We start from the raw sequence: 15,406 nt of genomic DNA, 5'->3' as shown, positions 1-15,406 counted from the left end.
GTAACCAGGTGAGAGGGGGAAGTGCTCTGGAGGTGTTAGCATCCCGATATCTTTGCTTTGATAATCAGCTGCCTGTCCTTTGTCCCTGTCTCATTTTGAGAAGGATACAGGAGAAAGATGCTTTAGCAATTCGTTGAGAAAATACACAGAGAAGTTTAGAAACTTTTGCACCAATAGGAAAGTTATTCTTTCTTCCAATATCTTAAAAATAATTTCATCATTTATGTGCACTAAATTAAAACGTGAAGAAAGCAAATATCTCACTCTGCGAGGTTTAGGAATTCTTACTGGTTTACTAAGAGTTAACAATTCAGGCACACAATGGGAAAAACAGTCTTTTGTTTTATATGCCTACCTCGACAAATCTAAAAAATAAAAGATAGCTACCACTATTATGTAGATACAAGAAAGGAAATTGAGGAGGAATAGATCTAGGTCGGGTGAGATGAGCCCAAAGTAATAAATCATGGCATGTTTGTTTAGTACATCTCTACTTTAAAACTCTAATTTTTACTGGGTTATTCCTCAAAGGAACTTCCAATTCAATTGTAGCTCACCAATATAGGATTCTCAGTTGAAATTTGTTTTGCAGCCAATCTATTGCACAAATTGAGGCAGCTGTGCACAGCATGCGTTTCATTTCAACCACTATATAGTAAAGGGGTGTTATGCAAAGGACCACTAATCAGGGAAAAGGTTCTCTTCAATTGGCAACTTTTCAGGGCCTCATATAAAGGAAGATTTGCATGTTTCATTAAGAATGAACAAACCTATTGGTTTGTGAACAACCTGGATCATTTACATTTTCGAGTTAGAAAGAATGCTTAGATGCTATTTCCAGTCCCATGTCTTCCCTCAGTTCATTAGCCTGAATAAACCAAGTTCCCTTGGTAGAGAAATTGATTGTCGAACCGTGGGTTTCTGGGGCCTGGTGGTTGTTGTGTACCCAGATAACCTTAATAAGATTAGCCTTGTCTTTTCCTCTGGGCTTTGAGGATGGCAATCTACCACATTCTCCAATTAAAACCCTTGTCACACTTGACTTTTGTTTTGCTTAATTTTTACAATGTGTTCAGCTTGAAGAATAAAAGTAGATTGATCTGTTTCACTCACTCTGAGTTAAGTTGCTCCTTATGTGGATTTCCATGCTCTGGCTCATGTCTGTGTATCTGCACCAAAGCAGCCGGTGCTAATCTATATGAATCTATTTTATGGGGAGAGAAGAAAGAAGATGAAACCATGAATATTAATATTCTATTATGTAATGATATTCTGAACACATGCACCATAGAAATCACAAAATGAGGAAGAAAGAATCTTGGGATCAGTGGTATAATTCCTGTCCCAAAGAACAGAAGCCAGGAAAGAGCATAAAACAAACTGTAATTCCAGGCCTGGTCAGAGTCACAGAATGTGGCTCTGAGGTCTCAGCTCTCAGTAGTGAAGTCCTAGGAGGTGTATTGATACATCAAGAAAAGTGAATATGGCATCCTGTGTCTTTGTGGATCAATAAAGTGCCAGACATGAACTCGATGGTTTGTGAATGCTGTATGTCAGTTCCTGTGTCAACCATCACAGAAATCAAGTATGTCACTGGGTGCAACATTTCCTTTTTCCTGGAAGGAATTATGAGACATGAATCTAATTGTTGAGCATGGAATTTTGTATCTCATTAATCATCATAACTCCCTGATTTTTCTCCCAAAGGAAAATGCATTCCAGAGAGGCAAAGCAACTTCAAAATAACCCCATTAATTAATGACTGTGTTTTTGTCACATTTTTTTGATAGTCCATTTTCAGTAACAGGTCCATAGTCTTCCTCTCTTTGAATAAGCATCAAGTCTCTGTCTGCTCTTAAAGAAAATATTTCCCTTGAGAACGTGGGGCAGTGTAGACCATCAGAGAAACAGGCTTCCTTTCTTGAACTGTGACTCCCTGCTCCTGTTCTCTTTGATGGGTGTGTTGGTCATTGATTCATTTGTAACCATGGAATATCCCTGTGTGGTTGGTTTTCTGTGAGGTTTAACAGGGCAGCAGAGAGGCATGTGTGAGAATGTTTGTGTACTGAGTGGGGCAAAGGATTGCACCAGTGACCCAGAAGATGGTCCCCACTGTAGAAGCATCCTTGGTACGATGGTGTCGTGGGTAGGACCACAGGTCCAGGCTTATGAAGCACCATTAACACCCCCACCCGGGTCTGATTCTGAAGTGCAGTGTTTTACTTCCCTTCCCAACCAACAGAAATTGAGGCAGATCACTTTCTGTGAGCCACAAAATTTGAAGCAAACATTAAACATCTCCTGAAAATAAATCCTCATGGCCAACAGTTGTGAGAAGCCATTCAAATGAAAGTTGTACAGATTGAGTTTTTTTCTTTTTTGGGTAAGAGCTGCAGCACAGATAGTTGTTTAATAATCGAGTGTCTAAGGGAAGAGAATTTTTATGTTTTAGGTGAGAACTGAGTTATTCAAATGGCCCTAACAGCATTTTCAAAATATCTTGGAAGCCAGCATTTCCTATTAAAGATTTGCGGTTCGATGACTCATTAAAGGTCATATGCTTGAGGTCACAGATGCCTGGATCACAGCTCCTTATCAAACTAAATTTAGTTTCATTTAAAAATATGTTTAATCTGCTCACAACATGGTTGCTCTTATTACAAAATACCTTGATTGTCTCTGTTAGAAGAAGGCTAATATTACTATATTCATTCTCTGCTTAGCTCAACTTTCTACCAGCTTTGTGCTAAATTGTACCTCCTGGTCTAATTTTCTAATTACCAAAGACGTGTGGAATAAATTTTCTAATTACAGATAGCAAAGGGAACACAAGGTTCTTGGATGAGAGTAATGGAAAGTGATCAGCAGAGGTGGAGGCGTCAGGTGCCTGCCTGGCTAATGATGGACGTCCTCTTACGACTCAAAACTCTCAGTGCAGATCTGCTCTCCTCCACAGATTTATTTTTTCATCCCCAAATTATTCGCCCTTTGCCTCCAATTGCCACAGGTAAACCACAGCCAGAGGAAGTGCCTGCCCACATGGCCCTTTCTCTCAGGAGGAGAGATAGATAAAATGCTGAAAAGCAAATAATTGTCGCCTACCTCCAGATGAAGAGCAGCACCAGTTAAAGAAAATAAAATAGGACAATGGTGTAGATAGAGTGGTTGGGTGGGGAGTTCCTGAAGCTAGGGTGGTTGAGGAGGCCCTTCTGAGAAGGTCAAGGTCAAGGAGAGAGCAAGCTTAGGCAGAGGGAACTGAAGTGCAAAGACGTTGGAACTAGAACCACTCTGAGGAGCTGAGGCTCAGGGAGACGAGTGTAGCCAAGCATTGTAGGCGAGAGATGATGCTAGAGATCTGATGGCCCTGAGCGGCGACAGATGCAGTAGTTCTCAAAGTGTGGTCCCTGGACCAGCATCATCAGCATCATCTGGGAATTTGTGAGCAGTGCATAGTCTCAGGTTTCACCCTGACCCACTGAGTCAGAGTCTCTGGGGTGCAACTTGGCAGTCTGTATAATTTTGATATATGTACCCAGCTTAAGACCCACTATTCTAGAGCCTTGTTGATTGCGGTGAGGAATTTGAATTTTATTTTCTATGGGAAGGTTTTAAGCAGGAGAGTGAAATAATGTTACTTAGGTTTTGAGAAATAACTTTGGCCTTTGTGACAAGAATGGACAGATTCATACTTACTCATTAATATATTTATTCTGACTAAAAATTGTAACTCAGTGGGAAAGAACAATTAGCAGACTCATGCTGAGCTCTGTTTACTTTTATTGTGAAGGATAATTGTGTTCAATCTCATGCCTGAATTCCAGATGTTGGTACCTGAAAATGCAAATAGTAATCCCCTGCTGTGAGATGTCAGATAACTGAAATTCAAACATACTAGTGGAAATGCAAACCCATTATCAATTGTCTTCAGGCACTAATGTCTTAAGCTGGGCAGATTTTCTAGTTGAAAAAAAAAATGGCTATAGCAATGGGATTAATTAGGACAGTTATAAATTAATATTAGTTGTCAATTTTATTCTGGATGTCAGCTTAGATTTGGAAGGGGGTGTGCATGCATGCATGTGTATGTAAAACATTTCTAGAGTAAGAACCTTTCTATCACAAAATTACTCTGGATAGTTACAGTCTTCAAAGAAGGTTCTAGAGCACATATTCTTAACTACAAATTACATCTGCCATTTTCCCTTTACATCTCTTTTTCCTTTTCCAGTTTATGCCTAGTATAGTTATATAGGGATGTCTTGTCTGTGTCACGACTATCACAGGTATATATTTATCACCTCCTATTACTGGAGATTTTGCCTTCTGTAATATGCCCTTGTGGCCCTGTGCTAGCATCCCCATGTAGTGTTAAGGCTGCTTTTTTAAAAGGGCAAATCTCTCACATACTGTTGATGCCATAATCAGACAGACTAATCCCAAAGAAATGCTGCTTCTACTTCTCCATGTGCCACCCACAGATACTGTGAGAAAAAACCACTCTCCATTCCCACTGATGTCCCTCTGTCCTTGGGGCTTGGGATGCCTAGGAGGTTAATTCTCTTTTGTTACCAGCCCCTGCATCTCCCATGCACCTGTCTTAACCTGAGCATTTGAATTTCTCTTTGAAATTTTGCTGCCCTTGTTTCCTCAGTTGACTTTACATGTGTTACAGCCACATGCACTCATATTAAAAGGCATACTTTAATCCAAGTAGGGATGCACATTAAGTTACCTTAAGCCTGTAGCAGACTGTCTGGTAGCAGGAGGTTTATTGGAGAATGTGTTCAGAACACACCTCTGAGCAAGAAGGAAGCTGACGCTCCAGAGGGAAAAGGGAGCTTTAGTACCTCACCACAGAGGCCTCAGATTCCATTCAGGAGCCCCTGAGCAGGGAGGGCTCAGCCCCTTCGCCTAGGAACCCTGGGTTACCTGCCTTGTGTGCAGACTACCCCCATAGAGGGGCCTAACCTGGGGAAATTCTCAAGAGGGACACAGGTGGAAAGGGGTGACTTAGTTCTGAAGGGTGGGGAAGAGGACAGGACTGGATTCACTACATTTACAGAAAGAACTTCATTTTTGTATGTGAGGGGAAAATAATTTGTGAATATTTATGATCATTTCCTTTCATGTTTTTGATGAGCTAATTGGTGGTAGGTGGGAAGTAGACCTGAAGGAGCTAGGGGAAGTCAAATGGCTTTACCCGTGCAAAGAGAGAGTCTGGAAGGGAGGAAGAGAAGGTTCTGGAAGGCTCCAGGTGGAGAACAAAAGGCTGCCAGTGAGGCCAAGTTCTGAGAGGTGGCAGAAAAGTAGGGTCTGTATTGTAGGGTGACTGGGTGGATGTTTTTCCTCACAGAACGTTCCTCACAGAACCGGGTGGATGTTTTTCCTCACAGATATCAGCATTTTCTGACTTTTTTCTATGGCTGGGAATCCAATCTCCAGGGAAGCCTCTTCTAATCTGCCTGGTTGCCAAACTCTGGGAGCTGAGATGTGCAAAAGGACTGAGGTCTGAACATTCAGTCTGCCAGTGCTGTGACTGTCCATTGTTTTCAGTAAGGGGCCGGCTCTCAACCGAACCTGTGGCCTGCTCAGACCCCCTTTTTTTTCTTTCCTAGAAATAAAGTTCCAGACTCTGCCAAGACAGAAGAAGTACAATAGCAAAAGATGTTGAGGCGGGGAAAAAAGATGTTGGGAGGCAATACTTCTTAGACCTATCTCTAACAAATCTCTTCTTTTGGGCCTATCTTCTTTCCCTCTCAGACATATCTGGTGGCATGATTCCTAAGCACACAGGGACTTCTGCAACACAGAATTTCTTGTCTTTTCCTGCTGCTGCTTTAAAATTCTGCTTTCTTGAGTCTGCCAAGTCAGTTACCACCTGTTTTAGTCAGCTTTGTGTTGCTGTGACCAAAAGATCCAATGAGAATAATTTAGAGGAGAAAAAGTTTATTTTGACTCACAGTTTCAGAGGTTCAGTCCATGGTGGGCCAACTCCATTGCTCTGGGTGCAGGAGGTGGCAGATGGGCATGGCAGAGGAAAGCTGTTCAGGTCATGAGAGCCAGGAAGCAGAGAGAGCACTCCACTCACCAAAATATAAACCCCAAAGGCAGGCCCCCAGTGACCTACTTCTTCCAGCCAAACCCTACCTGCCCATAGTTACCACCCAGTTAATCTATTCAAGTGGCTTAATCCACAGATTAGGTTACAACTCTCATAACTCAATCCTTCCACCTCGGAATGCTTGTCTCACACTAGAGGCTCTTGGGGGATACCTCATATAAAAACCATAACACCACCCATCCCATCACTTCCTGCTAGCATTTTAGTTTGTCATCTCCTTTCCCATTTTCCTTTGTGAGTTAATGCATTGAAAAAAATCCTTTGCTTGGGAGTTAATGGAGTTTGGGAGGGAACAGAACTAAATGCCAGTGTTTAATTTACCATTTTAAGTCAGAAGAGCCTTTGAACTTATTTTCTCCTCCCTAGTCTCTGAATTGGGTTAAGAGAAGTAGAGAGTTATATGAATTTTGGCATCCACAGCCCTATGATTCCTCATTAGAAATAGCTGCAGTTAACTTAGATTAAAAATCTTCTTCCCTCTGTGTTACATACTGGCATGATCCAATTCTGTTTCTGCTTGCCATAAGATGAGCAGGGATGTATTTAAATCTCAGAAAGGGAAATGGAGATTAGATAATAACAGAAATCTCCTGACTGTGTGGGATGTTGAAATGTGCTATCAGGGGAATCCACCGCAGCTTGGGAGTAGCTGAATTGACAAAGAGCTAGGAGTAGAAGCATAGCTCTTAACTTGGCTGGCATTGCCTTTGTAAGGCACAGCAATTAGTGCAGGAAAAAGCACACTCCTCTTCTGGATTAAGAAATAGCTGCGATTTTAAGCAGATGCACTGCTCTCATTGTTGCCTGTTTGGATGTCACAGAGCTGTCCCTGAGATCAAGTCGCTCACATCTAATCAGGGCCTGGGCTTCATTTTTGAGAGTGGCAGGCATGGCTGCTTCAGGTGGGCAGGGTAACTCGGTGAGGACCGTGGAGGGGAGATAGAGGGGAGGTGTCTCTACCACCCAGTGTCACAAACACCTACCTGTTCATAAGATATCTTCCTAATTTATTGGAAAAGCGATGGCTGGTAACCCCTCTACTTTTATAGAATCATTTGCTTTTCTTCTCTCTTATCCTTTATTTTATGTATGATACAATTTTACCTGAATATTTGAATATTTGGGGGGTAATCTTTTTATGGTGAGGATGAAGATGTTGGGATGAGCAGGAAAGCCTTTTGTTTTTTCAAGGAGAAGATTACTTTTTTTTTTTTTTTTTTTTGGTAAGCACAGTTTACCCCTGGGGAGTCCTCTTAGGTATTTGTGTGTTTTTGCAAATTGTGAGGCCAGTGGCCATCAGGAGAGAAGCCATCCTTGCCATGCATGAATTTGAATTGGATTATATTTAACTACTAAGTTAAACTCATGAAAATGAAGTTGTCATTTATTACTTCGCACTGAAAACTTGATGGCTTCCTGCCTTTCTTTGGAATACAGCCTTGATAAAATGCTTATTTATTTCTCCAGGATGTTCTAATCCCACATTTCTAGCAGCATTGTTGCTCAGGAGTATAGGACGTAGGTTTTGGGGTGAAACAGTCCTGGGCGTAAATGTGTGCAACTTTGATTAAGCTAGCTAATTTCTCAAATTCTCAGCCTCCTTATTTGTAAAATAGGATGTGTTAGTATTTCTCTTGGGGTGGCTGTGAGGATTAAATGAGCAAATACGAGTGAATTACTCAGCATGTACCAATGCAAGACAGCTGCTGTCATCACCATTCAAAGAAGGGGCTGTCAGAGGGAGGAAAGGTAGGAAGAGGCGTTTGAGAGGAGACTTGGGAGTGAGCAAAGATGAGGCCCAGCCTTCTCCTGTGGAATCCTGTTTAATACCTGTGTGAACTTGGTTCCATGGCACAGATGAGCAAATGAATCCTGTTTTATGAAATGTCCATTAGTTTCCTCCCAGAGTTTATCTTATCACCCACCAGCCATCTTTGTCAGATCCCAGGACAAAGCTCAGAAAAGTATCACGAAGGATCCACATCTCATTCAGAAGAACGCTTCTTCCTTGCCTGTGTCCACAGTAAACAGGCAGGAAACACTGTTACTATTGAGATAACTCCAGGAGAACACCAGCAATTCTAAATTTATCATTTTAACTAAAATGTCATAAAAATCCAAAATATTCACAAGAGGAGTTGTGCAAGGTAGTAATTTATGCACATGTAAAAGTATCAGTATTCCAAACCTTCTAGCTAATATACTTTCAAATCTGGAGAGAGTCGTTAAAAAAAAAAAAAAAAAAAGCAAAGTTGAGCTGGGAAAAGAAAAGGCTTCAAAGGATCAGTGATTCAGAACTGGGTTCCTAGCTTTAAAAAAAAGGTAATGCAAAACTAACTGAAGAAAATAGCACTTAGTAAGCAAAGACTTTGCTTTATATATCAAATCAAATGCATTTCATGCAGAAGCAGGAACCTTTTAAATAAATGCAATGAAGCTTCCTTTAAGCATTTACTCTAGGGACTAACAAAAATCAATTGGCTTCTCAAGGTAGATCTTTAATAAAAGATTAAATCAAAATGGTATTGAAAACTGCATCCATACCATAAAGAAGTGGCCCCTTAAGAGGGATGATAACTCACCATGCAGCATCTTTAGGACAGGTTCCATCATCTGTTCTAAAGGAGAGGATTCGATTGAGGCCTGCCACATTGAATACCAAAGTCTATTCTTCTATCTGTTTACTTATTAAAGATCAGATTCTTTATCTTAAATAACCGAGAGAGGGAAGAGTATTTCCAAGCCTCATAATAACAAGAGTGAGTATATTTATGTGTAACTCTCAGGAGAACTCCACTTGGCGGATACAGCCTAATTAATCTTTACAGCTGGTCTGTAAGGAGGACACAGTTTTAATGTGCCCCAATCTGTACATCTAATAGTGGAGGAACACAGAAGATAAATTGTGTTTGCCCTGAATGGCTGTTTTAGAAGAGTTCTCTATGGTCACGTAATGAAGCCTATTCTAGGCTTTTTGCACAGGGGATTGGACTCAGCTTGCTGGGGTGGGATTCCCGGGAGGCCTTTGAATCAGGGGAAATCTGTTAGAAATGTTCAGATAGTTCCAGCTCTTGAAGGAGCAACGCAGTCTTCGCTATGCTTTGGGGATCTGCAAGGGCCCACTCTCTCTTCTAAATTCCAGGCACTGGGTAGTTTGGAGAGGCTGTACACCAGCAAGGTACGTGGCGAAAATTCCTATCAAAGGGGAGAAAAGGACTGAAACTCGGTCGTGCCTCACCAGACACTGGATGGGGTGTATTAAGCAGTGTGGTGATGATGTGCATAATGATGGTGATGACCGTGTCAGGGACAACTTCCACTGAGTGTTGCTCCTGTAGGCCCAGATCCAAGGGCTCTATTTGCTGTGTCTTCTTTAATCAATACAACATTCTGTGAAGTTGGTAGGATTTTTATACCCTGTGTACTTCCTTCCCTGTAGGAAGGAAGTAAAATCCCTGACTTTTGTGGGAATAGAACAAAATGAGAAATCAGAGCTTTATAAAAGGAGTTGTGCTTTTCTAATGCAAGAGCACTTTGCAATGCTCCTTTGACCTTTTCACAATCTAGTTCAATTTTTGATTCAAGGGTCTCCTTGGGAAGTGGTGGCAGGAACTGGACTGGATATTGAGCTCTGAGAAGTGAAAATGGCCTGGTTTCATGCTAGATTGGTCTACAAACCTAAATGCTTTCAGGAAAGCCATGCAGCCTGACTGTGCTGAATCTGACAGGGTCTGAGGCCAACTGGAGAGGACATATCTCATTTAAATTAAAATAAACAGCAGTGGCAACAAAAATCCCTATTGCATAAGCAGAACCCCTTTCTGATCTGGCTTAGGCCTGGCAATTATGTGAAACTTATGAACTAGATACATTCTAATTTCTTGACTAATCAGATGCTTTCTCTGATTTTTCATATTAAAACGAAGGCATAGTGTCTGTACCTCTCTGATACGAAAGCTTCAATATAGAGACTTAGAAGCTTAGGAACTGCTGATGACCATGACCTCCAGCTTTAAGGCTGCCCATGTAGTGAGAATGGAGAAGGCTCAGAGCAGCAGAGACAGGAGCATGCGTGAGCAAGAGTCCAGATGGCATTTATGTCCCTGGCCCTAGCTGTCACTAAGGCCCTGTGGTACATTTCCCAAAATTTGGTTGTTCAGCGGTTTTCTTCAAGTAAGAGAAAAATATCCTCTAGAATATCTTTCTGAGATATTTCTCCTCCTTTGGCCAAAGTTAGTTAGAGTCGTGTTTCAGTCATGTGCACCTAAAAGTGATCTAACTTATTTATAGGGCTGCCCATGAGGTCAGTAGGAGATCAGGGAGGTTGGGGAGATATCCACAGGGTACAGGGCCTATTGACACTCATAATCTTAAAGGCGAAGAAGTGGGGTCTCAGAAACAGTGAAGTTCAACATTAGAAGCCAAAAAAGACCATAGGCAATGGGGGAAAACTGACATGAGAAGTAAGTTCCTATTTGGATCTGAATCTGTAATTAATGAACCTTTTTCAGAAAGTTGTTGGAAAGGGTTCTGGTAGGGCCTTGAAAGACTATGGGTTAGGACAGCCCTCAGGAGGAGGGGAAAGAGCTGGAGGCACCAGAGTACCTATAAAGTGGACTTACTTCCTTAGTTTGCCCCCAGAACTCACTCTGGCTTTTTTGGGTTCCTGTTCCCTCACCAGAGGTAGAGCAAGGGACTTTACTGGATCCCTCTTAAAATGAATATGAACTCTGTATGTCTGCCTTGTTCCTGATCTGAGGGGGGAACTTTCGGTCTGTCCTCATTCAGTTTAATTGTTTCTTGTAGATGCCTTTCATCAAACTGAGAATGTTTCCTTCTATTTCTAGTTTGTTGAGTGTTCTTGTCATGAAAGAGTGTTTGAATTTGTGAAAAGCTGATCCTGTAGCTTTATCTTGCAATCGGTCAGTATGGTCTATGATGTTAATTGACCTACTGTTTCTTTTTTTTTTGCCTACTGTTTCTAAAGTAGGTAGCCTCCTGAATGTGAGGACATGAATCTTTGTGGATTCGATTACGTCATCACTTGAGTCCTCTGGAAGCAGATATTAAGGGTATCTGGGTTTCTGGGGGTATGACAGGCTGATGGGTGGTCAACCTCTGTGGGAGAGGAAGGAGAAGGAAGTCCTGCCTGGAAGGATGATCTGGGCCCCTCATCAGTCTGTCAATCACATCGCCACTCACAGACATCTGAGATTCTGACCCAAGTTTTGTTGCAGGCATCAAAGGTTTGAATCCCAGAGGAGAACAGAAGTGCATGGATAACCCTCATACCCTTTGGTCACAGTCATGCATAGTAAGCTAATAGCCACAAATTTCAGAAGCAGGTCACCACAGTCCTTGGACATCTTAGCAGTACAAAATGGCCTATACTCACCATATCCTGAGACTTTGGTGACCCATCTAACCTTTATCTCATGAGAGGCAGGGCTTCCCCATATCAAAAGATCATTTAAGAATAGGTTCCTATTATCATTGATGACAAACACTTACAAATATAGGAAGTGAACTATCACTGATGTGATGCTCCCTTCATTTGAGAAAGGGAATTTTTTAAAACAAAGACTTGAAAATGTACTTTAACATGTCTGTTTTATTTTACATCTTTTTATTCTGCAGTCTTTTCTCACCTTTGTCTTAATTTTCTAAAAGCCTCCATATCTATAATTGAGAGACCCTGTAGAAACTGTGAGGAAAAAAAGAAAAAAGATTTTAAAGTCACATCCTTTTTCTATCAAAAGAAGTATTTATTATTCTAGGGTAAATACCCCGCTTACTGTGGGTTTGGCTTTTTATTACTCTGGTTTTGTTATTCTAGTCTCACTTTAGTTGGCCTCTAAAACTCACATAGGCTGGGTTGATTTTTTTTTTTTCTTTGTTCTCACAACATGGTATAATGAACAGGAAGCCACATTAACGCTAACACCAAGTGTTGGTATATTTTATGTAAATGATTCTCTAAGGTCTTGCATACTAGATTACCTGGGAAGTGGGGAGGAAGAAATTAACTCAAAGTTCCTAAACATTGGCCCTAATCTGTTCTGAAAGTGAAATTAATTACTGGTATTCTTTTCTTCAGAATCATCTAGTTATTATTCTTTGAGTCTAATGATTCTTTTACATATGAAATAACTAGTTGTTCCTTTAATCTGAAATTTGACTCATCAGTAACAGGTGTCTGATTCATCTCTGATCCTGATACCCAGTGAGGATGACTAATTGAATTTAGAGATAGCAAGGAACTTCAAGAAATTTCTGCAAGAATATACAGGTACATCCAGTTAAAGAGGGTGACTTGGAGGATCAAGAGTACAGTAAGATCTACTCAGTGAATTCCTAACTATGTTAGAGGAGGGATATGTTAATATACTTGATTGTAATACTGATTTCATTATGTGTATGTCATCAAAACATCATGTTAAATACATACAATAAAATAACATAAATAAATGCTAAACATTTTTAGACTAAATTCTCAAAAGATATTCTAGTAAAATTAGTTTGTTTTCCATCTGTGGGAGTCACATAGGCCATATGGTAGGCAAATGAAATGACCACATTGATAGAATAAAAGTTGAAAAAAAGTCACTTAAATATCCTTACTTGGGAGTGGTTGGGCCATTGGAGTAGGGGCCACAGACGCCAGGTCAGTTCTCAGAGCGATGGGCAGAGGAGACTGAGCTGCCGCCATGATGGAGGCTTATTCATCTATAATCACAAGGGGTGGTGCTCATCTCTGGGGTCTACTGAGATGACATCGGGAGGAATGCAGTGGAGGCCTTTCCAATCAGTGTTATCCATGCATGGCAGCAGGTACACACAGCCTTGTCACCAACATTGCTCACACCAGCTTCTTCTGTGTTAAGTAGTCCAACATCTGGCTGGCAGCAGTTACCAAGCAAAAATGTCAATGTTGCCATGGTTCCTCTAAGATGTGTGATGGAATGGCTGCTTACTTTGGTGAAATCAGTGAGGAAACATCAAGAACAATTTTGTGTTCATATATGATCTTCTGGACTTTGGCTACCCACAGAACTCAGAGACAGGTAAACTGAAAGCCTTCATCCCATAGCAGGGCATCAGGAGTCAGCATCAGACAAAAGAAGAGCAGCCCCAGCTCACCAGCCAGGTGGCTGGGCAGATGGACTGGAGGCAGGAGGGCATCAAGTATCACTGAAATGAACTCTTCCTGGATGTTCAGAAGAGTCTGCATCTGCTCATGTTCCCAGGGGTAGGTGCTGAGTACCCATGTATCAGGCCGGGTAGTAATGAAGAGCTACCTGAGTGGCATGCCCAAGTGCAAGTTTGTGATGAATGACAAGATTGTCATTGAAAAGCAGGACAAAGGTCCAACTGATGAAACAAGCAAGAGTGGGAAGCAATCAATTGCCATTGATGACTGTACCTTCCACCGGTGTGTGCGACTCAGAAAGTTTGACTCTGAATGCAGCATCGACTTTATTCCACCAGATGGAGAGGTCAAGTTCATGAGGTCTCCCACCACTGAGGACATCATCCTTCCTTTCTGGGTCATCCCCATTGTGTGGGAAGTGGGATGCACAAAATTGGAGATCAAGGTGGTCATCAAGTCCAACTTTAAGTCCTTACTGATGGCCCAAGAGATTGAGGTGAGGATTCCAACCCCGCTGAACACAAGCAGGGTGCAGGTGATCTGCATGAAGGGGAAGGCCAAGTACAAGGCCAGTGAGAACACCATTGTGTGGAAGATCAAGTGCATGAAAGAATCTCAGATCAGCGCAGAGACTGAACTTCTGCCCACCAATGACAAGAAGAAATGGGCTCGACCCCCTGTTTCCATGAACTTTGAGGTGCCATTTGTGCCCTCTGGCCTCAAGGTGCATTACTTGAAGGTGTTTGAACCAAAGCTGAACTACAGAGACCACAATGTCATCAAATGGGTGTGCTACATTGGCCACAGCTGCCCAGTGACTGCTAGCTCACCTTCCTACCACCTTCTCTGCAGGTCCAACTGCCCCCAGCTACCACGCATCAGTGTTTCCTCCTGCTTTGCTGCCTTCCCTTTGCAACAACCTGAGTCTAGGTCTCAACCAACTGCATTGGAAGTGGGACTGGCGGAGCAGTCCTTGGGCTCCCTGGCAGGGTGGTTTCTGGGACTCCTGCTCTTCCCAATTCATCTGTCTGTCCTGGTCTAGCACCAGGCTGAGTTCTGTGACCAAAGCCAGGTGGGTCCCGTTCCTCCCCACCCCTGTGGCTACGCCTTACCTCAGAGCTCCCCCAAAGGCCAGTAATGGATCCCAAATCCTCAATCCCTATTTGGCTTGGGGATAGTGTGAGCTTCATTTTATACGTGTGACTTCATCTAGTTATGAGCCCAATAAACTCTGTAGAGCGGAAAGAAAAATATATATCCTTACTTTATGTTTCCTCCTTCTTCTATTTTAAAGAGAATACAATGGTATAAATACAAATGGTATTTGATGGTGTTTGTTCTATAACATTGAGCAACTGCTAATTTTCACGATGACTGTATCAGACCATCTTAAGTAATGAGCAAAATACAATTTTCCATTGTTGAGTTCTATATGAGCAAAAAGACATTTTTGATTGCTCTTACCCTGTGAGATGCTTAGAGGAAATTACTGCAAGGATTACAAAGGAAAATGGTTGGCAATGATATTTCAGCTGTCATTTATCTTATAGTAATCAAACATCTTTTAACCTGCTTAGCCTTTTATTATTTCCTTTCTAGAAATTTTCTTTATACTGAAATTATAACTTTTACGGGGAAGATAGTATGAGCACAAAAGAGTTGCTCAGACTGGCTGTGCTGGATTATTGATCCCCGAATGTTAGTATTCAGCTAATGACGCAAATATTTTGACACCTTGCAGCAATTCCAAATGGTGAACATTTAAAATGCACAGAGATCTGCCTTTCCTGGCAAGCTGGTGTGGATTTCAGGTTCCTAATGAACTAATTCTAGAAGACAGGGTAACGTTTATTGGCTATTTAGGATTTGCCAGTCATTGTTAGTGTGCATGATATCCCTTATCTCATTTCATCCTCAAAACAATGGAACAAAAAAGTTGGTATTCCCCTTTTATAGATGATTAAAGTGATGCATAAAAAGTCAAGGGATTTTCCCAGCGACATATAGTAATGGAGCTGGAAATATAGAGAAATAGAGATAGTATAAAACTGGAATAATATTGGGCCAACTATAACCTACTTTTTCACTTAAATATGTAGCGTGAACATTTTTCTCCACATCATTAGTTTTCTTTT

General features: G+C 41.5%; 1 pseudogene; it reads left to right on the top strand.

Moving 5' to 3' along the window:
• Positions 1–14,313, top strand: part of LOC124964069 (AP-2 complex subunit mu-like) — a 29,103-nt pseudogene extending 14,790 nt beyond the window's left edge.
• The last annotated feature ends 1,093 nt before the right edge of the window (positions 14,314–15,406 follow it).

Source organism: Sciurus carolinensis, chromosome 14 (genome assembly GCF_902686445.1).
Source record: "Sciurus carolinensis chromosome 14, mSciCar1.2, whole genome shotgun sequence".
Classification (NCBI taxonomy): Eukaryota; Metazoa; Chordata; class Mammalia; order Rodentia; family Sciuridae; genus Sciurus; species Sciurus carolinensis.
Note: the sequence above shows the minus strand (reverse complement) of the source record. Positions and strands in the feature narration are given on the sequence as shown.